The following is a 22,899-nucleotide window of genomic DNA, read 5'->3' on the forward strand; positions in this document are numbered from 1 at the left end:
ATGTTTTGAGAATGATGAGGGCAACAAATGTGCAAATGTGCTTGACACAATGGATGGATGTATGGATTGTGCTAAGCGTTGTATAAGCCCCCTACAAAATGATTAAACATTATATATATATATACATATTTCTAGTCACGGTGTTGCCAAGCAGTGCTGCTCCTTTGTGTAGTGGTTACTCTTTAACCTCTCATCTTTACTTAGTTCTTCCATTTAAGAAACTCATTTATTAGATATTTCACTATATCTGAAAAATCCACTTAAATCAATTCTTAATTCTCCCACAAAGAGAATCTAGTAATCTAGGTCTATGATCCTCTGAAATACTTTTCTCTCATTTCCCATTAATATTTTAATTTTAATTTAACTTTTAAAATGCAAAGCAGGAAGTAGCATTTTTTAATCTACACATTTTTCTCCACTTTACAGATTGAAACCTCCACAATATCAAAAAGCCTAGTATCCCAACTATGTGTAAATTTGAGCACCTTGCTCAGTGTGGGTTTGAAGAGTCAACTGCTGACTAAATTTAATCAATTCTGTTGAAAAGCTCAAATTTTCTATAAGGTTTTCTAAAAACAAATGTAGTGAGCAGTATTTTCTTGACATGCTGGGATAAATGAGTGGAATTCTGCACAATAGCACGTCATTTAGAATCCCTTCAATTTCCGTCTTGGGTGCGACCTCTTTCAATTATCTAGTGTTTTTTGCATGTGGTTTCCTTTCCACACAATTGAATTATTTGCATTTTCAAATGAGCTTTGCTCTTTTACACTTCTCACACTATCGGAATTATTTTGTACAATTGTTAGCCCGCCTTCTCATTGGTAGACTGATTATCTTTCATTACTTATCCAGAATGCAAGCCAAGATTGCCTACTCTAAGAAAGGTCACCTGCAATTCTTGAGAGAATTTAATCAATTCTTCTGTACCTCTTTACAACCTCTAATATGAAATGTATGATGTCTTTATACTCAGACATAACTGGAATCTCATGTGACAAAGGTTTGAAATACAAGGGAAAACGGCATTTATTATAAATTAAAGTAAATTTAATAGTTCAATGTCATGAGGCATCACAAATGAGTAGTGTGCTTTCTTAACCTGCAGTAGAACATCTTGAAATTAATTCTTCATCCCTATGCAACTTTATATATTTTTCTCCTGGAGATTTTTTTAATGCACTCTCACATTTAATTATCAACAGAAACCTCTCTTAGGCCCAACTGTCTTACTAGTGGTTTTCTTCTCGAATTTACTCATTTAGTGTACAGACATTTTTAATCTCTGCATATTCTCTCTTTTTGTCTACTGTACTAGTGTCTGCAAGAGTGAAAGGAGACCATGAGAGCAGGAAGGGAGTGTATATGCTTGTGTATGTGTGTACACATTCCGGAATTCAAAACTTGAAGAAAGCTGTCAATGTTTATGCATTTATATCTTTTGTACACAGTGAATTTTTAATTAATTTTGCATACACGTCTTTTTAATGAGTGAATGAGTTCTTTCAGGATAAGAATATAACATTCCTTTCCATTCCCTAAGTACATTCATCTATGAATGCTTAATTAATTTCAATGAATGGCAAATGAGTTTTAAGAATAATTTTGTAGCTTATACTTGTAGTTTGTATATTAAATTTGTAGTTTATATATATAGTATGATCTCTAAAATATAGATGCTTTCAAGGGAAAGTAATAATAACCTCATCTCTATAAGATGACATTAATTTACATTAATTTGTGGAAATGAACAAATCGATGTTGATTAACCAATATAGACCTTTTTAGAGAATTTATTAATGTCTTTACTTGAAACATATTAATAGCACACACTACAGATATTATGAGATGTAACTAATGTATATGTAAATGTACATATATGTATCCAATTTTTGTACATTTGCATACATTTCTATATATAACCCAAACCCACAATCAGCAAGTCGATTCCAACTAATGGAGACTCAACATAGGGTTTCTAAGACTACCAGTAATTATAGGAGCAGACAATCTCACCTTTCTCCCGCCGTGGCTGGTGGGTTTGAGCACTGCATTAGTTTAATTACTTGATGTCCAGTAAATGCAGTTACCTGTGCAATGCCTAACCCCCAGTACACCAGGGCTCCTCTTATTACTCTCAGTATATATATACACATATATATAACATTCATTTTAAACTAAAATGAGCTATATTATAAAAGGCATCAATAACTTTTAATAATGTCATCTCTGATTGGTTATTGTATCAGCTGAATATATCGCATGTGATATTATAAAAGGCATCAATAACTTTTAATAATGTCATCTTTGATTGGTTATTGTATCAGCTGAATATATTGCATGTGATAGAAATCTGTTCTTGGTTATGTTCATGGGGAAGAACCTCCCATAATGAATTATTATGAAAAATGCATATGGAAAATAACAGAGCTCTGCAAATCCAGGATATGTTTAAAATATTGGCAGCAGGCGTGGAGAATGGGCTCCAAAGAATAAATCAAAAGAACCATAATGAATGGTGTTTACTAACTTTTCCTTTAACTTAGGAAGAGATTTCAGGGAGTGATTGCAAATCTCCATCTTTTAAATTTAAGAGAGATAGAGTTTAATGTATAGATAGAAAATAAAATTTTTGTTTAAAATATATCTGTAACAAAGAGTAAAATGAACAATTACTGTTTTTGTACTAAAAATTTAATATGGTATTCAAGAGAAACAACAACAAATTGGGTATCTTAGTAAGACAAAATAACTTAGATGGCATATTCTTTGGTTAAATTCTCGAAAATAGCCTAGATTTTGGTGGTAGACCCCCAGAGAAACACCTGAGGGACGGTGTTGGTGATTGCTTCTCAGCATTCACAGCCTTGAAAACCCCGAGAAGCAGTCCTACTGTGCACATGCTGCGTCTTCAGGAGTCAGAATTCACTCATCGGTAGCTAGCAGCATTGGTGTGGCTGATTCTCATTGAGCATATATAAGGAAAGCTTTTCTAAGACTGCACTATTAAAATAATAAGCCTAATCAAAAGGAGTCAATCTATACAATAAGAAAGTAAGAATCTGGAAAACAATTTTTGTTGCTAAGGTACCGAAAGCATGGAAATGTAAATCAATCCAAAAAAGTGTGACCCGCTGAGAAAAACTAACAAACAAAGGCAGCATTGCTTATAGGTTTGCAACTTCCAAAACGTCAATAATTGTTTGAGTGTTTTCTTCAGGTAACCTTGAGAACACTTTTTATTTATCAAGTTGTTTCAAATTATTCCGGGTCCAAAAATATCAGAAGACACATTCTATACCTCTTAAACAGAAACAGAAGTTTGAAAATTTAGTAAACATTACCTGTAGTTCTCAGAATGCCCTGCACACACCATTCATCACTTTTCAGGAAAGGGCTGCAAGAGGTCTCAGTGGCAGTAAAAGGGTATAACAAAGCTTATACTAAACACCAAAAAAATCACTCTTACTTCATAAAGACTGCAAAAAATAACTGGTTTCAAAAAAGGAAACTTTTACATATTTAAGACATTCTCTTTTTTTGCCTACACACTCATCTTCCTATGTATTTCTTTCCCATACAGCACTCATGTGTTCTATACTTATAAGAACACCAAATTCATTTTTCATTAAAATGTACATATCAAAAATATTGTACTTTTATAACCTTATTATGAAGATTGAGGTCTATATATTATAAGGAAAATAAATGTGGCTTGTAAAGATCTATGATATATTGCAAAATGTAGTTACTAAATAAAAGGGAACAGTCTGTGGAGATGTTGTTCGTAGAGGCTCACAAGTTGTTTATCCCTCATAACAACGCAATACAAAACAGCGAGTCACAGGCCAATCTCAAAATCACTCATGTGATTTTGTCAATCCATCTCTTTGATCGTCTTTTCCCCTGACATAACAGGTCCAAGTCATAATTCTGTAAAACAAAATCTTGCCATCCCCACTTCTCAGAAGTATTCTGGAAGAATCCAAGAGAATGTGCTCACTCTTATAGCAATCCATGGTGTGTTCATTATTCTTTGAAAACATCAATTCTTTATCAATATTCCTATTCCTTGTACAGGTGTCACACACAAATATGAGGTGATTAAAATTCCATGGCTTGTGTCAGGAACATCTTCGTCCAAAACATGGCGTCCTCTCTTTTCAGTGATTCAACGAGATCGTGTCCAGCATATACAGCCAATGAAAAATGTCCTATGAGTTCTTGACTGCTATTTCCATGAACGCTGATTGTGAATCCAAGTGAAATAAAATTGTCAACAACTTCAGTCTTTTCTCTGTGTATCAGAGGCTGTCGATTGGTCGCGTTGTGAGAAATTTTGTTTTCTTTACTTTGAGATGCGATCAGTTCTGAAGGCTGCAGTCTTTGCTCTTCATCGGTGAATGTTTTCAATCTACGTTGCGTGGTTCTTGATCAGGTCGTAGTCCTTACAGTGGTTGACCGCCAGTCAATCCTTTTGGGCACAGTGTGGATGCAATCTTTTATCTTCTTTTGATGATTCTGGCATCGTCATGATTTTTTTTCATCAATTGTTTCACTTTGAGATATTCCGATCATGCTTTTCCTCTTGGCTTTCTAACTCCAGGTTTTTAAAAATATTTCTTTACAACACGCTACACTGTCTTCTCAATCTGCCCTTTGCAATTGTTCAGGTCTTTGGCATCATTTCTTCTCTATGCTGTGATGGCTCTATGCTCAAGGACAAGTTGTGCAGTCTTCTGACATACACTTTGGTCTTTTATTTCCTTGTTTTCTTCCTAATGACTGTTTGCTTTCTTCATGCATGATGTCTGTGTTAGTCTGAGTACTTTACAGAAACAAATCCACAGAAACTCATGTATAAGAGAGAGTTTTATATAAAGGTTATGTGCACATCAAGAAAACATCCCAACCCAGTACTGCCCAAGCCCACAAGTCCAACATTCACCCATTAACTCATATGTCCAACACCAATCCACAAAGTCCTCCTCCATCTCACAATGATGCCGACTGCAGGAGAAAAGCCGAATCAGTGAATGTGAAACATCTCAGCGCTGGCAGGGGTCTCCACACGGCTGCTCCAGCGCCCAGGGCTGCATCAGCGTAGGTCCATGCGGCTTCTCCTTGGGGATGTCTTGTAGGAAGTGAGCCTTGCCAGCTGAAGGAGCTGCACCCTGATCTGACCATCAGAAAGCAAGAGACCTGAGAACTAGAAAGGCAAGACTCACTGAGCCATTTACCTCTCTGCTCTTCAATTTACTCCACATGTGTTTATAGGCCAGGTTGGTGCAATAAACTTTAGCTAACTCAATGTCCTTGATGCCATCCCAAAATTAATTTGGTCCTCAATGTGTTAAATCTGTTCTTGAGATGGTCTCTCAATCCAGGTGGGATATGCCCAGGGTGGTACTTTGCTTCTTATAGACTTGTGTAAGTATAGATGAGCAATTGATTGTCTCATAGTTGAACCCTGACCTTCGTCTGTTCTATCATCTCCTTCCACAGATAAAAATTTGATTCCTGTGTATTCCATCCAGTGAGGTCCATATGCCTGGTCACTGTTTATGCTGTTAAACAAGGCAATTGCAGTGAGTAAGTCCTTGGTCTTAAAATCTCTGTCATGATGGCCAGTATCGTATCTCTCACGAAAGCCTTATTTTCCACCTACTGATCCTTCTTTGAAAACCATTTTACAGATAAATAATCCATGTACCATACAATTCAATGGTGTGATTATACGTAAATGAATTGTGTAATCATCACCACAATCAATTTTAGAACATATTCTTAGTTTTGAATTTTTTTTTACTTATTGTTATTAGATCTCAATTCCTCCCAACCTTCCTTAAAATAACCCTAAGAAACTATTCCTGTAGTGGCTATCTTTATAGATTTACTTATCCTGGCTTTTGTGTAATGAAAATTATAAAACCCCTCAACACACACACACACACACAAAACAACAACAACAACAATAACAAATAACATAAAGAAAAATTTCAATTCAAGAAAGCAGAATGTAATTTAAAAAACAGAACAAATGAAAAATGGGTCAAATGGGGGATGTTGAAATTAAACCAAGCTATACCAACATTAATTAATTTCTAATGCAATCTAAGGACAAGGGTATTTTCATCTCCAGCCAATAATCTCAGGGAGTTCACTGGAGGCTTAATCCCCATGAATATTCTGCAATTGATCCACATCCTTCTGTAAACCAGGTGCTCAAAATTTAAGTTCTGGTACGATTTGCCCCCCTGATCTTGAATTGTATTATTTTCAGTTCTTGAATCACATAGGCTTTTGTGCTTCTTCTAGTTGGGCTTAACTGACATCTCCTTTCTCTCAGTAGAGGAAGCTGAGTGGTTAGGTGTTAGACTGCAACCCTCATGGTTGGCAAATCAAAACCACCTGCAGCGAATGACTGGACTTTCTACTCCCATAAACAGCTGCAGTCTCAGATATACACAGGGGTCTCTGTGAATCAGAATGGACTCAATGTTAATGAGAGTAAGAGAGTTATGTATTTAAGTCCAAAGGAGGATATCTGTTCCCTTCATTTGTGTGCTTAAGGTAAAGTCTGCTTCACTTAGTGAATTTTCTAACTCAGGTCATTCTGATGCAACCTATCCCGTATACTGGGCAACTCAAAAAAGACAACATCTAAAGTCCAGGGAATCCAATGTACAGTATCTGGGTGACCAATAGCTGAAAAGAAACTCTGTTACTAATACATGATTTACCAGATAGTACAGAGCAGGTTATTTCCCAGGGCATCCATAATAGCAAAAGCTAGCTGTCCGTCTCTGTCCTCTACCCATCCATAGAACTGAGATCATCTTCTAAGAGACAGACACACACCCCTCTAGGGCATGAAGCTCTTCCAAAGTGCACTAAATCCCTCTGTAGAAGTGTCTGTCCAATAAGTGTGACCTTAAGGCACTCCCACAAGGCCTGGGTGATCTGATCTTCTTCCATTCTACCACTAATGTGAAGCTGTCTGAGCTGAGGCGTGGCCTCCCCTCAAGAATATATATTTCTGATGTGACCTCCTCCCTGGGGGACGGACAGCAGAAAAATGGATGAAGGGAGATGTTGGACAGGGCAAGATAGGACAAAATAATAATTTATAAATTATCAAGGGCTCATGAGGGAGGGGGGAGAGGGAGGGAGGGGGGAAAGTGAGGACCTGATGCCAGAGGCTTAAGTGGAGACCAAATGTTTTGAGAATGATGAGGGTAATGAATGTACCAATGTGCTTTACACAATTGATGTATGTATGGATTGTGATAAGAGTTGTATGAGCCCCTAATAAAATGATTAAAAAAAAAAAGAATATATATTTCTGAAGTCTTAAGGAAGGAGTGCCATCTGATAGTCATACGATCTCATTGCCTTGAAGACTAGATAAAATGACTGCGTGGACTGACAGCCACTGCCTATGTTTGTCTTGGCGTTTGTTCTTATAGCAGAGGTCTCATACAATATTTGCCATTTTGTGATTGATTGCCTGAAGTCAGCATAATGTTCTACAGGTCTATGGTAGTTAGCTATTGTGTCAATCTGAATTTGTATGAAAGTGCAGGGGTAGAATCCAACCTGTCAATTAGGTTATAGCCTGACAATGCTCCTTGGGAGTGTAGTCTGCTTGCTGAACTCAACTCTGCCTGCTGCCAGGGTGGCCCCACAGGGCACTCTGCCCTGATTCTACTGACCGCAGGTCCATATGACTGCACTCAGCACCTGTGATCTTCTTGTATCCTGCCTCACCTGTTTGTGTCATCCGCCTGCTGCTATCGGAGTCTGAAGAGGGCCAGGCTAGCATCAGGTCCCTGAACTTAAGTTGAACTTGGCTGGGATGCTTTCTTGATATAAAGCTCTTTCATATCTATATGTAACTGGACTTGTTTCTCTAGACAACCTGGCCTAGCACAAGGTCCAGCAATATCACGAGGTATTTCCTTTCATTGATTTTTAGTGATGAATAGTAGTCCACTGTGTATGTACAAAAGTTTCTTTATCCTTTCTTTTACTGATGGACTTCTGGGCCATTTCCAGCTACTTTTCATCGTGAACAGTGCTGTGATTAATATGAATGAACATATGTCTGTTTGTGTTATGTCTTTTATTTCTTTGGGAATATGCCCAGCATAAGTATTGCTGGATTGTAGGAGATTTCCATTACCAGTTGTTTTGGGTACTTAACATATTCAGCTGTGAACTGAAAGGTCAGCAATTAAAAATCATCAGTCACTTCTCAGGAGAAAGATGGGGCTATCTCACCCTATAAACCCATCATAGTCTTGGAAACTCACAGAGACAGCTCTGGACCCTGTCTTGTTAGGTGGTCATGAGTCACACTGAAACAATGGCAGTGACTTCGGTTTGAATTTTATCACTTTCCGTAATAGCTATATAGGTTTACAAAACACCAGAAGGGTGTGAGTATTCTAATCTTTATACACCCTCTCCAGCATTTATTGTTCTCTGTTTTGTTTTGTTTTTAATCAGGTGGCCATTGTCAGTGTGAGCTGAGGTGCTTAGTTGGTGGGATTTACTTCTTCTTGGTGGCTAGTGACCAGGAGCATGTTATCATGTGTTTGCTGGCTATTTGAATATCATTTGGTGAACTGTCTCTTCTTTGCCCACTTTTTGATTGTATCTCTAGTTATTGTTTAATTGATACACTACAGCGTTGAATAGATTTTAGAAATTGGCATTTGTTGTGTCATTACTGAAGAAATGTTCCCAGTCTGTGGGCTCTCCTTTGACTTTTTTGATGTCTTTTGAAGCATACAAGTGTCGTACTTTCAGTAGGTCCGTAGTCGTCTATTTTGTCTTCTGCTTTGTGTTTTCTTCATTATATTTTGTAGTACGTCTATGTACTACACGACATCCCTTAATTGTGTCCCTATTTCCTCACTGATGATCTTTTTAGCTCTGGGGTTTACATTTAGGTCTTTGATCCATCTTGAGTTTGTTTTGTGCATGGATTGAGGTCTGGGTCTGGTTCCATGCTTCTGCAGATGGAGATCCAATTTTGCCATCACCGTGTGTTGAAGAGACCATCTCTCTTCACTTAATGCTTTATTGGGAGACCTTTGTCAAAGATTCATTGCCTGTGGGTGCATGGATTTATTTCTAGAATTTCTAATCTGTTCCAATGGTCTATGTATCTAGAAGTGTGCTAAGACCAGGCTATTTTGACTACTGTGGCTTTGAAGCCACATAGAGGGGGACCTCCTACTTTATTCTCCTTCTTGAGAAGTTACTTGCTTATTCTATGTCGCTTCCCTGTCCATGAAGTTGATGATCAGTTTTTACATTTATTTGACAAATGAAGTTGTGATTTGAATTGTATTTGCATTATACCTATGTATTGCTTTGATATTTTCATGATATTAAACATCCCCTTACATGAATATGTGCTATTTTTTCTTTCCGTTTGTGTAGGTCTCTTGGTTTTCCCAAATGTGCTCTGTAGTTTGCCTTGTACAGGTCTTTGGGGTTTGGGTTAGGTTTCTTCCTAAGCATTTCGTCTTTTATGTGACTATCGTAAATAGTATTGTTTTCTCGATGTCTTTTTCAGAGCTGTCTTTGCTGAAGCACAGCAATCCAATAGATTCCTGCTTGTTAGTCTTATGTTCTGCTCCATTACCAAATGTCTCAATTGTTTCCAGCAGTCTTTGTTTATGGCGTCTTGGCTGTTTTCTACATATAAAAGCACATCATCTGTAAATCAGCCTTGTGTGGTTCCTGTTCTCAGGGGAAATGTTATCAGTTGTTCATCATTGAGCGAGAGCCTGGCTATTGGCATTTTGTGTGGGAAGAGGTGCTCAGCAGGGTCCACAGTGACTAGGTGGAATACGCTCTCTGAACTGGCCTGCTACTGGGTCGGGTGGGGGGAGGGTAGTGGTGGTGAAAGAATGGGAGATAAGCAGTAGCCACTCCTATTGGGGAAGCTACAAAGGCGGTCAGCAGCAGCCAGCAGTAGTTGCTGAATGTAAGGGGAAAAGTGGGGGAGCAAGAGAAGAAGAGACATAAGAAGAGGGGAGGGGACTCTATGAATGAACTAAAATGTTTACCTGTATAATGGAAACAGTATTGTAAAAATTCATAGGTATGGGGAAGATATGTTTTAGGGATATATGAAAAAAATCTCTCTAAATATGAAAATGAAGAAAATATGAAGAGGGAGAAAGCTAACAGAAAGAGATACGTTCAAGTAATCAAAGAAGAAAACAAGGATGCACACACACACACACACAAAGTAGACTTAAAGAAAGAAAGCGAAAAGAGGGGAATGCAGATGTGGAGAGAAGAAGAAAAAGAAATGAAACAGGAAATTACAAGACATTAAAAAAAGGAAAGGAAAGGAAAATGGTGCTGCTTCAATAGACATGCCACCTGCTATTGCTGGTGCACAAGCCAAGGGAATTGCCTTCCGCAGCCAGCAGGGGTTGTCAAAATTAAAAGGGAGAAAGGGGTTAGAGGAAATCATAGATCTAAAAATAAATTTAGGGGCCATGTGAATGGACCGAGGGGTTTATGAAAATAATGGAAATATGTTTTAAGAAGGGTTGTAAAATTTAATATGTAGATGAAAAATATATTTCATGAAGAAAGCCTAGAACAATAAGAGAGATGGAGGGAAGAGAGAGAATGATGTAATCAAGCAACTAAACAAGAAAGTAACCATATATATGCTTAGAAGATTTAGAATCAAAGAAAAATGAGGAGTGAGAGAGAGAAGAAAAGGTAACAGTGGATGAAGATAAAAGAAAAAGAAAAAGGGGGGATGCTGTGGCTTGGGTGAGGATGCTAAATATGTTGTCGCAACAACACGTACGCCGCGGTCTGTGTCAGCCAGGCAATAGCATGCGAAGCAGAAGAAGGTCGTGGGAGAACAGGCCTCTTGAATGGGGCTGTGTGTTTCTGCGGCTGTGTCCAGTTGTGTGCTCATCTACTAGATGGATTTATACATTAGAGAGAGACTCAGAAGCAGAATTTAAAAAATAAAAACACCAACAAAGAGCAAGTGCTAGGCTAGGGCAGGGCAATGAGGGCTTCTGCATCCAGAAGTTGGCTCTGCTGTCTGCGCAGGGTCAGGGACGGCTGTAGAGGTGTGTGCAGCGTGGAGGGACTGCACAGACATGGCTCCAGCGCTGGTGTGTGGGGGAAGGGTCTGCTCTGGACTGGCCTTTCCTTAGGAGAGGAAACCAGCTGCAGGAGGTGCTGCCTGCTTGTGGCGGCTGCCACCTCTTCTTGCTCTGCCCATTCCTACAATCACCAGCTTTAAGAAACCTCGATCTACTTTGCTTTTAATTGTTACTCTGGCTTCTAGAGAGTGCAGGATTTCCTTCTTGCTGAGCTGGTTTGGGTGGCTGTTGAGGAAGACTTCCTATGCTTGCTAACTGCTAGCCATGTTCCCAGGAAAGTCTTCTCACGTGGATTTAAGTATTAGTTTCTGACTCTATAAAAAGATCTCGTTAAGACATACTTTCATGATTACATTACTGTATTATTACAGTAGCTCTAGAAAAAATATAACAACTAGGGTAGGCTGGCTAGAAAATATCCAAAAACTTTCTGCCTACACTTAAAATCCCCCTCCCAGTCCTGTGTGCCAACAATCCTGACAGATGTTGGCAGTCCCAAGGAAAGGCACACCTGCCTGATGGATCAAAGGGGAGAGAGGGTTGAGCACAGATGGGGACACTCGCCTTCTCAGTAAGTGAGAAAGGTGTTGTGCAGAGAATAAAAAATAAGCAGGCATGCAGGAGGGAAAATGTGGACAAGAGAGCCTAGAGTGGAAACAGTCTCATGTGATTGTTGATGACTTTCTACTTTGAAATATAAGTTCCTAGTAAGATCAGCTAGTACTGCTTTGTTTTTCCCTGCAGTCAGCATAATTTGCTTTAAGTAATTTTCTTTTCCTCCTCATTCAGGTTTTCAATCTCTTGCTAGTATTTGCAACCAGAGTTTTAATTGACACAATCTGTTAAAAAAAAAAAAACTAAACTAAACTAAACATACATTTTTTCTCTTGGAAATATTCCTTGATAAAATATTTTTTCTTTTCATTTTTAGTATAAAGTCACAAATATACATATATATAGTCACTCAGGTATGTGAAATAAAATATAATGCATATGTAGGTACGGTTGCCTAATAATTTTAGATGAAATTCCTATTGTATATTTGGGAATAGTAAATAATAATTTGAGCTTAGTGATATTAATACATGTCTAGAGAGTCCAGAAAATATACTCATGACATAATTGTGTAGAAATAAATACCAAAACATTCCAAATTTACTGCCATTGAATTAATTCTGACTCCTAGTGTTTTTATAGGACAGAGTAGAACTGATCCTGTGGTTTACTGAGACTGTAAATCTTTAAGGGAGTGGAGAACTAGCATCTTTTTCATTGGAAGCAGCTGGTGGGTTTGAACTGCTGACATTGCAATTAACAGCCCAATCCATAATCCATTTGCCTCCTCCTGCAAACACAATATATCATTTACAGAGATAGATGGGAAACCATATTTTGGGAGATAACTACGAATAGCCCTCTAAATGTGCGCAAATGCCAGGGGGAATGTTATGCTAAACTTTACATTAGCACTCAATAAAAAAACAATTTTTCTCTCTTTCTTGCTCCTAAAGATCCATAATCTGAAAGGTTAGCATGTACTTCTTTGCATAGAAACAAAGCCAAAAGCATTGGCAATGCTTCAAAATCAATACACATATTGGAGAACTGCTGAAACTCATGGTTACAAGAAAGAAAATGGAAGGAATGACATATAAGCCAGTTATTGTTATCAGGTTAAACAAGATAATATGGAAGAAAACAAAATTCATGGTGGTTAAAACAGATGTCAAATTCCATTACTGACACATGCTGCTACAACTATCTTTTCCTCTGGTTTTCCTTTCTGGCATATCAACTTGAGTAAAGTCTAAAGGTGCATCAATCCAAGGGCTATCATGTTTGCTAATATTGAAAATGTCATCATTAATATTTCTGTGTATTATGTTTAGGATTTTAAAATGTGCTATCAAAGGTTTGTTTTGATATGATTCCATGCGATTTACATATTTACACAAGCTATTAATAAACTATTTTATTACTTTATTTAGAGTAATGTAAACAGAAAAGTTTTAATCTGGATATACTGTATCAGATATAAGAATGACAGCATATTCCCAGGAAGCAAAATTTCAGGATGTAGAACATTTGTTCATGGGAATAATGTGTCCAGATGTACACAATTTGCTCCCAGAAAACCTGCGTGTCCAATCACATACAGAGAACGCGCCGGCACTCCTCACTAGGTGAAAACTCACACCTCCTAGCCAACTCCTCAACCAGGAAATGTCAAAGGATGTCAAGCTGAAGCTTGTCTCCTCTATAATCAATCATTAACCTCCTAAGTTTTCCTTTGTTACGTATGCATATAGACCACTTTCTTCCATTGAAACGAGGAGTATTTTGTATTTATACTTCACACTGCCCACCTTGATTTCTTTTATTCTTCAACAAAGCTTCTTTTCTTTCACTCAGCAGAATACATGTTTTCTTATTTGACAGTAATAAATGTTAATTTCTGCATATTCTACAATACTCACTTCTTCTGAGATCTCTCTGGCTTGTACTTTTGATGTGTTTGTAGAGTATTTGTGTTTCACTATTTCAAAGAAGAAAATATTTTTTAAAATCATATTATTGGGTACTCATATCACAGTCCATCCATCCATCCATGGTGTCAAGCACATCTGTACAGTTGTTGCCATCATCATTCTCAAAACATTCCTCATTTCCCCCACCTTCCATCCCTTATAAACCCTTGATAATTTATAAATTATTATTTTTTCATGTCTTACACTGCCCAATGTCTCCCTTTACCCACTTTTCTGTTGTCTGTCCCCCAGGGAGGGGATCATATGTAGATCATTGTGATCGGTTCCCCCTTTCTCCCCCATCGTCTCCAAGAAAATCTTGTACTCTGCTAGAAGAAAAAGAAAAGGAGTTACACTGAGGAATAATATGGCTTGGCTGCACAGTACTGTGTAATTTTTTTTTCTTCAGAAAAGCACTCCATCTTTCAAGTGGAAAGAGTAGTCTAAATATGTAGAGAATAGAGGGAATTAGAGACTGATTTTAGAAAAGATCAGCTTCTGTACACCGGTACAGATAGGAACAGGAAACACAGGGAATCCAGGGAGGATGATCCCTTCAGGACCAGTGGTGAGAGTGGGGATACTAGGAGGGTGGAGGGGAGGTAGGGTAGAAAGGAGGAACTGATTACAAGGATCTACATATAACCTCCTCCTGGGGTACGGACAACAGAAAAGTGGGTGAAGGGAGATGTTGGACAGTGTAAGATATGACAAAATAATAATTTGTAAATTATCAAGGATTCATGAAGGAGGGGGTAGTGGGAAGGGAGGGAAAAAATGAGGAGCTGATGCCAGGGGCTTTTGTGGAGAGCAAATGTTTTGAGAATAATGAGGGTAACGAATGTACAAATGTGCTTTACATAATTGATGTATGTATGGATTATGATAAGAGTTGTATGAGCCCTCAATAAAGTGATTTTAAAAAATAAAGAAAATGATAATGGCAACAAATGTAAAACAAAGAAAGAAAAGATCAGCTTCATCTTGAAGCCCTTTCAAATGGAAAGAAATGTGTGTGTTACAGAATGATCGGTTCTACCACTTGTTTGGTAATATTTGATGGTGGTTGGTTAAATGTGGTTTTATACATGAACACATTTTTAATAAACAAATTGTTTTCATCTTGACACATTCTTGCCAAGTATATTACATCTTGATCTTTTATTTACTGGGGATGAATAGCAACACATTCTTATATCTGACACAATTTCTGCCAAATTTTGTATACATTTCCCCCCTTTTGATCAAGCCTCTGCTTGTAGTGCTGATCATCCACATTGGAGTATCTTTTCTTCAACATGAACTTTGTTTTCTAAAGGAGCTTTAATTAGTAAAAATTATTTCTATTACTTTGCCAAGTTAATAGGACTCATCTTCAGGGTAAGTAGATTTATATATTCAAGGAAAACCCACATTAAAGTAAAATTTGTCAATTAAGGCAGAATAGTAGAATTCAAGATGAAATGTACCCAATGAAATAAAAGGGGTGTGATGCAATAACATGATTGTTGGTAAGTCTGTGTAGCAAGCAGGCTTTTATGTGAAGGGCTAAATAGTTTTCAAGTGCAGTATCCCATAAATTAATTGCATTGAACAAACCTAAAGAAACATTTTATAAATGTGATGATGGAAATGACAGGGTATATAAAGATTTCAATTATTTTCATTCATATATATATTTCACATAATATATATATAAACAAAACACCAAGATTATTCTTTAGACTAACCGACCAACCAATACATATTTTTAAACTGTTAATCTATTAAAACATTTTTATTATCTTTTTTCATTTAAATCAATTCAGTCTGTATTAGAGAATTACATACTCTATTTTTTATATATACTCTATTTTAAATGAATTTATTAATGGATATTTACTTCCCTTTGAATAAATTTTAATCCTTAGTACCTTTGATTTATTTAAACCAATTTCAACTTGTTTTGATTGGAGTCAAGTTTTCTATGTATTGCCAATATTGTTTCATATAAAATGCTTTCTATCTGATCTTTAAGAGGTTACTGATTTTTAAAATGAAATTCAGGTATTGACATAATAAAATAAGTACCACTAAGCAGTAAAAAACAAAACAAATGGTTATTTTAAAAGCTTCTTTGTATATCTTCAAAATAAACATTGGTTGGTAATTGCCTTTCCCATTTCATATTCTAAGTTAGCAATGACAAAATAAATTATATATTCAAGGGGGGAAAAGGGACAAGCAATTTGTTCTTTAATATGTGCATGAAATGTTGTAAAGTAGCACTATAACCTAAAAAAATCAATTTGCACTTTGTTTGTTTATAATTTTATTTAAGCTAGTTAAAAAGTCAAAAGACACAGAGCTGTATATTTTTATACAGCTGTTCTTTTAAGTACAGATTTACTATGTAATAGAAAGCAGTTTATGCCAATTTGTTACAAAGAGCATTAGTAGAACAATGTGAATAATTATACCTTGTCCATACAATGTTTAGCATCTTCGAGGGACTTGAATTATGTCTCTTTAAATCTTCTTTAAACTTCAGAAACAAAAATAAATCTTGCTAACTTTCAAGAAGGAGGAGGTGTACAAGTGTCATGGCTTTTTCTTCACAGATGCACTGTCAATTGTTCTAAGAACATCTTCGTAAAAGCTTGCATGATTCCCTGTGTCCTCTGAGAACTTTGTCAAGATTCCCCTTTGGATACTCCACAACATGAACAGTAACTTTCTGAGTTGAACTTTCTGAGTTGAATGTAACTGACCCAACAGACCCCCTTGGAAGCCACTACTTTGATGAGACACTTGCTGGCGGCATCCTATCAATAAATCCAAGACTTGGTAAGAGCAGGATGTTCACTTAAACTGAACATGACAAACCATGCGAGATTACCAATTTCAGGAGCTATTGTATCACTGGTAATTCTATGGTCTTCTTACATTAATTGGAGGACTTCAGTCATAGCTTCTTCATTTTTCTATGTTGACAGTCTTTCCTCTTCATTAATCTTTGAGGTCTTCTTAACCTTTCTTAAAATACTTGATCCACATAAAAACTGGTTTTTTAACGCAGGGCAGCAATCCCACATATTTGCTGCAAAATTTCAACTATTTGGGAAGTTGACCACTTAAGATGTATTAACTGTAATATGAACCCTGAAAATAAAATCAATTTCCCATGGCACAACACAAGAAGTATCCTGTTGACTGCTTTGAAGGCATTAAAATGAGAGTGAGGCAAGGGTATTCCTGAGAGATCATGTCTGCAGTCATGATAAAAAGACATGTTTAAATAGATTTTATCTGGAATAAACCTGGGTATATATGAAATGAAATCCTAGTAGCAATACTTTAAAACTTACACTGTCTCCTCCCTGTGGCCCTTCTGTAAGGTGATGTCCAGTTGCTTACAGATGGGCTTTGGATTTCAACTCTGCACTCCCCCTCATTCAGTGATATGATTTTTTTGTTCTTTGATACCTGATACCTGATCCTATCGACACCTTGTGATCACACAGGCTGGTGTGCTTCTTCCGTGTGGACTTTGTTGCTTCTGAGCTAGATGGCCTCTTGTTTATCTTCAAGCCTTTAAGACCTCAGGCACTATATCTTTTGATAGCCGGGCACCATCAGCTTTCTTTACCACATTTGCTTATGCACCCATTTGTCTTCAGTGATTGTGTTGGGAAGGTGAGCATCATGGAATGCCAGTTTCATATAACAAAGTGTTCTTGCATTGAGGGAGTACTTGAGTAGAGGCCCAATGTCCATCTGCTACCTTAATACTAAACCTATAAACATGTGCACACAGATCTATTCCCCACAATCATATATAAGTATATTTACATATATACACGCCTGTATTTAGATCTCTATAATCCCTTCCCTGGGGAATGGACAACAGAAAAGTGGGGGAAGAGAAACATCAGACATTGTAAGACATGAAAAAATAATAATAATTTATAAATTATCAGGGGTTCGTGAGGGAGGGAGAGAGGGGGAGAGGGGAAAAAATGAGGAGTTGATACCAAGGGCTCAAGTAGAAAGAAAATGTTTTGAGAATGATGATAGATACAAATGTGCTTGACACAATGAATGTGTGTATGGATATGATGAGTTCTATGAGCCCCCAATAAAATGATATTAAAAACTTACTGTACACTTGTATACATCAAAATAGAATTCTTGTTGTTGTTGTTGTTGTTGTTAGTTGCATCAAGTTGATTCCAACTCAGGTGACTTCACGAATGTAAGAGTAGAACTCTTCTCAGACAGTGTTTAAGGTTATGACTTTTCAGAAATATGTTGCCAGTCTTGACTTCCGAGTGTCTCTGGGTAGGTTTAAACCACCAAGCTTTAGCTAATGAAATGGGGTTAGGGTTCTTGACTGTAATCTTTAATGGAAGCAGATTGTCAGGCTTATCTTCTGCAGCACTGCACAGTGGGCTTGAACCAAGAACTTTTAGAAAAGCAATGGATATCGAACTATCTGTGCCAAAGAGGAGTTAGTAGGAGTAGCCTAGCAGGAATTCTAAAAAGATGCCAAATGAATATATAAGACTTACACAGTTAAAATTTTGGGCTGTTTTCTATACTTTCTCTCCTTTTGCTTGATAAGGTCTAACCTTTTGGCAGTAAAATTTGTACCACCATCACAGCAAACACACAATTTTTCTTGATTTCAAACATTCACTAACCTTTTGTCAGGATTGATGACCCAATAAAGGTTTAGATATGTACACAGAGATGACTACATTATCATTTTATGTGTTTTTGAGAAGACAGCCAAGTAAACTGGTAGAAGAGATTTTAGACATACGTAGGTGAGGTGGCTGGATTTCCCTTGTGAGATGTGGACTGAGCTTCTTTTTGGCTATGATTGTTGTGAGGTGCCTGCCGGTAAGCTCCAACACCCAGCAACACAATGAGCACCACAGCAGAGCACTGCTTGGCCTGGCCAGCCTCCCGACTATGCTATGGACGACCCCATTGTGGTAGGCGCTGTGCCAATGCCCTGGATTGAGGATCTTCCTCTTTTGCACTGATGTCCTACTTTACAAGCAAGTTGTCCCTCTCCAGAGAATGATTTCTCTGGACAATGTGTGCAAAGGACATGACACAAAGTGCCACTGTCCTTGCTTCTAAGGAGCATTTGGGCTGTGCTTCACACAAGAGATTTGATTCTCTGACACTTCTCAGTGCTCTCAATATTCTTCCTCGGCACCGTAAATCAAATGCATCCGTTTTCTCCAGTGTTTTAATTTATTGTTTACCAATTCATATGAGCTAATTAAAAATACATACACTTCCTTTTTAGCATTCTATAAAATGCAGTTTCTGATCCAAGGAAGCATAAAATTTAAGTTGATCAAATTTAGCTTCTATTTCATTTATGCCAGGTAGTTTGATAAGATTAATTTATCACCATTATTTTATTTAATATTTGCATTTCTATGAAATTTTGCATAATAGAGGTATATGAATATATATTTTATATAAATTGATATTTTAAATTTTTCAGAACTTCCTCCAATTTAATATTGCAGCACTAGTTCATTAACACTTTGAAGATTAAAATGATTATATACATAGATATTTATATATAAGCATATATACATACATTTCATTATAGACACATATAAATATATATATTTATATACATACATACATATGCTCCCATATATTGTTGGAAGCATTATAATACACTGCTGTCAGCTGTTGTTGAGGTCAGTTCTAAATCATAGTGAACTATGTACTGCAGTATCAAACACCAACTGGACCTGCACCATCCTCACTGTTTTTTATGTTTGAGCCCTTGTTAGCCACTATGTCAATATACATTTATCAAATAAAATATATAATATGATAGAAGAGGCTCTGCTGGAGTAAGTCATTCCCACATAGTCCTGCTAACTGAAATATCAAATGAGGAATCAACCAGGGTACAGCATAACACCACAGGAACACACAGCACTGCTCTACTTCTTTAATGCATCCTCCACCCCCCACCCCCACTATCATGACCCCAGTTCTTCCTTACAAACCCGGGTAGACCAGAGCACATACACTGGTACAGATAAGAGCTCTCAACACATGGAATCCAAGATAATAATGGTAGTAGCGATATCATGAGGGTAGGGGGAAGGTGGGGGGAGAAGTGGGAGGAACAGGGAATGGACTACAATGATGGTTATAACACCCCCTCCCCCCACCAGGGGGGTGAACAACAGAAACGTGGGCAAAGAGAGACAGCAGATGGTGTAAGATATGAAAATAATAATAATTTATCAGTTATCAAGTATCCATGAGGAGGGGAGGCTAGAAGAGGGAGGGAAAAAAGAGGAGTTAATACCAATGCCTCAAGAAGAAAGAAAATGTGCTGAAAATAATCATGGCAACATATGTATAAATGTTTTTGACACAATAGATGTATGGATTATTATCAGAGCTGTAAGAGCCTCCAGTACAATGATTTATTGATAAAAATAAATAAACAAAACTGCAAATCAGTCCAATCTATAAATCTGTGTTCAAGGAGAAAAATTACAAAGTTAAAAATGTGTCTATATAATTAAAGGGAAAAAACTAGGAAACAATCTATGAATACTTTTTACAATATATATTCTCACTCTGACTGAAATTTTCTATATGATGGCAAAGCAAGTACTTTGAGTTATAATTCTTGTTGGAAATAAGGCTGGATCAATCAAACAAATAAAAACAAATAATCTACTAATGTTTTTTCATTACTTTACTGTTTTTTGCTATTTAGTTTTATTTAGTATCTGGGGAAGCATTTTAGGTTTTCACAGACAGTATTTATGATTGAGTTTTAAATTATTTTTAAATAAAATAAAAGTTACACTTATACCAAGTTGTTCTATGATAAAAAATGTATTATGACCCATCACTTTCCTATTACTCTTTCTGCTTCCAGACCTACATGAGACTGCTCTTAACTACTACATACAGTGTTTTAGACTTATGGACATAACTTCTGAAAACATATGATATAATTCTATATGCCATGATTATTTTTTTAAATTTAGAAATATTTTAATGTTTATGCTACATTTGATTCCTCTGCTCTTTCTAAGATATAGCTATAGATGGGAGTAGGGCACAGTGTTCTTAAGCCAAACTGAAGGTATTTGAAGCTGATCTGACTGCTGTTTTAAACATATTTACCACTACTTTTCAAACCACTTTACAGATAAATGTTTGGTAACAAGAAGACACAAAAGGGAGTGCACTGACTAGTTTTATTTCCCAGCATCTAACCTTGAGAGCAGGGTCATTCATCCTCCCGTCATGTATGACTCGTGACGACCTCCCTGTGTGAGGTCACCAAGAGTCTAGCCCAGGAAGACAAATTATAATATAAAAATACAGTCACGTGACATCACCAATTAGATAAAGTTGCACCGTCTCATAATCTTGATACTAAGAATAGAATGATTTCAATTTTATTTATTTTACTCATAGAAGGAATCACCCATATGAAACAGCCTTTCCTTGTAAGAATTTTATACTAAAGTGTGCTGATTTAAAATCCTGGCTTTATTTTATCTAACGAGGTTAAGCTAATGATTTAATTGAATTCATTGAAAGCATCTTAAGAATGGAATGAGTAATTCTTGCCTAATGTAATGTTGTAATAACATTATACTCCAAATGACAACAGCATGAGATACCAAAACCAAAACCAATTCATTGTCGTTGAATAACTTCCAATTCATAGGCAGGGTGGACTGCCCCTGTATATTTATAAGACCATACCTCTTTACAGCAGCAGCAGACAGTCTCTTCTTCCCCTCAGAGTGTGACTGGTGGTTTTGAACTGCAGGCTTTGAGGTTAGCAGTTCAACTCCTAATCCCCTACGTCACCAAGCGCTAATTCCCTAACTTATAAATGCATGTTAATTTAGAAATACAGAAAGAAAACATAAACACAAGATACTAATTAATATATGTGAAATCTGGGTGCATTGCCTTCTGGGTAGCTTTTGCGATGAGGTTGCAACTGGATGAAGTAACTGTTGCCACATCGGTTTCATTTTGACCCATGTCAACTCTCTGCACTGCAGAACAAAAGACTCGCACAGCCTAGGCCACCCTCACGGTCTTATGCTTGAGCTCCTGTGTCAGTCTGTCTCTAGCTCATTGAGAGCCTTCCCCCTTTTCACCGTCTGCTCCCCTTTCCCAAGCAGAACGCCATCGCTTCTCCAGGGACTTGTTTCTCCTGACAACATGGCCAAAGCATGTCAGGCGAAGTCTCACCACCTTGTCCCTCAGGAGCACTCTGCCTTATTACTTCCGACACAGATTTGTTTTTCCTTCCGGCAGTCCATTGTCCTTTTTACCTATTTTACATCAGCAGCACAATTCAACACGTCGATTCTTCGTTGGTCTGTGTCAGGCAGTGTCAACTTCCCAAGCATGGAGGTGACTGAAAATACCCTAACTACGTACACTAGTCCCAGGCTGGAGTTAGAATAATTTTTTAAACAAAATCAATCACTTCAATCAGATAGTTAGCTATTATTGATCATTGAATAATCAAATCAGATTCACATAAATTAGAGAACTGATTCTAAATCACAGTATACTAAAAACATTCAAAGACGAATAATTAAGAGAGTCAGGACAAGGATGAGACATCTAGAACGTTCTACATGGATTCCTAGGACATTCCTTCATGCACGGGAGACACTTTGTAACCCAGAGTAATAGGAAATTCAGATTTCCTCACAATGAGGGGAGCATTTGAATTATGAAATAACTTCATATTATCCATCATATGTTCACCTAGATTGCACACCTTATGCAAGGCATTATGGATCTATGGATCTATGAAGTTAGAATGGCTTAGTGGGTTAACTACAAGGTGGGTAGCTTAAACCCATCAAGTACCTCAAAGAGAAAGATGAGGCTTTCTGCTCCTGTAAAGATTTGCAGCCTAAAACTCACACAGGAGATTTCTACTCATGAATCTGAACCCAGTCAATAGCAGTGAGTTCGTTATTGGGTGAGATGTTCTGGTACCATGTTGCTATTCGTAGGTGCCATCAAGCTGGCCCTGACTCCCACTGGCAGTATGTCCAACAGAACACATTCGCCGGGCCTGTGCCATCCTGTAAATTGCTCTATGTTTGAGCTCATCGATGCAGCCACTGTGTCAATCCATCTTGTCAAAGGTCTTCCCCTTTTTCTCTACCTGATAT

Source organism: Echinops telfairi, unplaced genomic scaffold (assembly GCF_000313985.2).
Source record: "Echinops telfairi isolate 266 unplaced genomic scaffold, ASM31398v2 ScPeMD7_1;HRSCAF=3_0, whole genome shotgun sequence".
Lineage (NCBI taxonomy): Eukaryota > Metazoa > Chordata > Mammalia > Afrosoricida > Tenrecidae > Echinops > Echinops telfairi.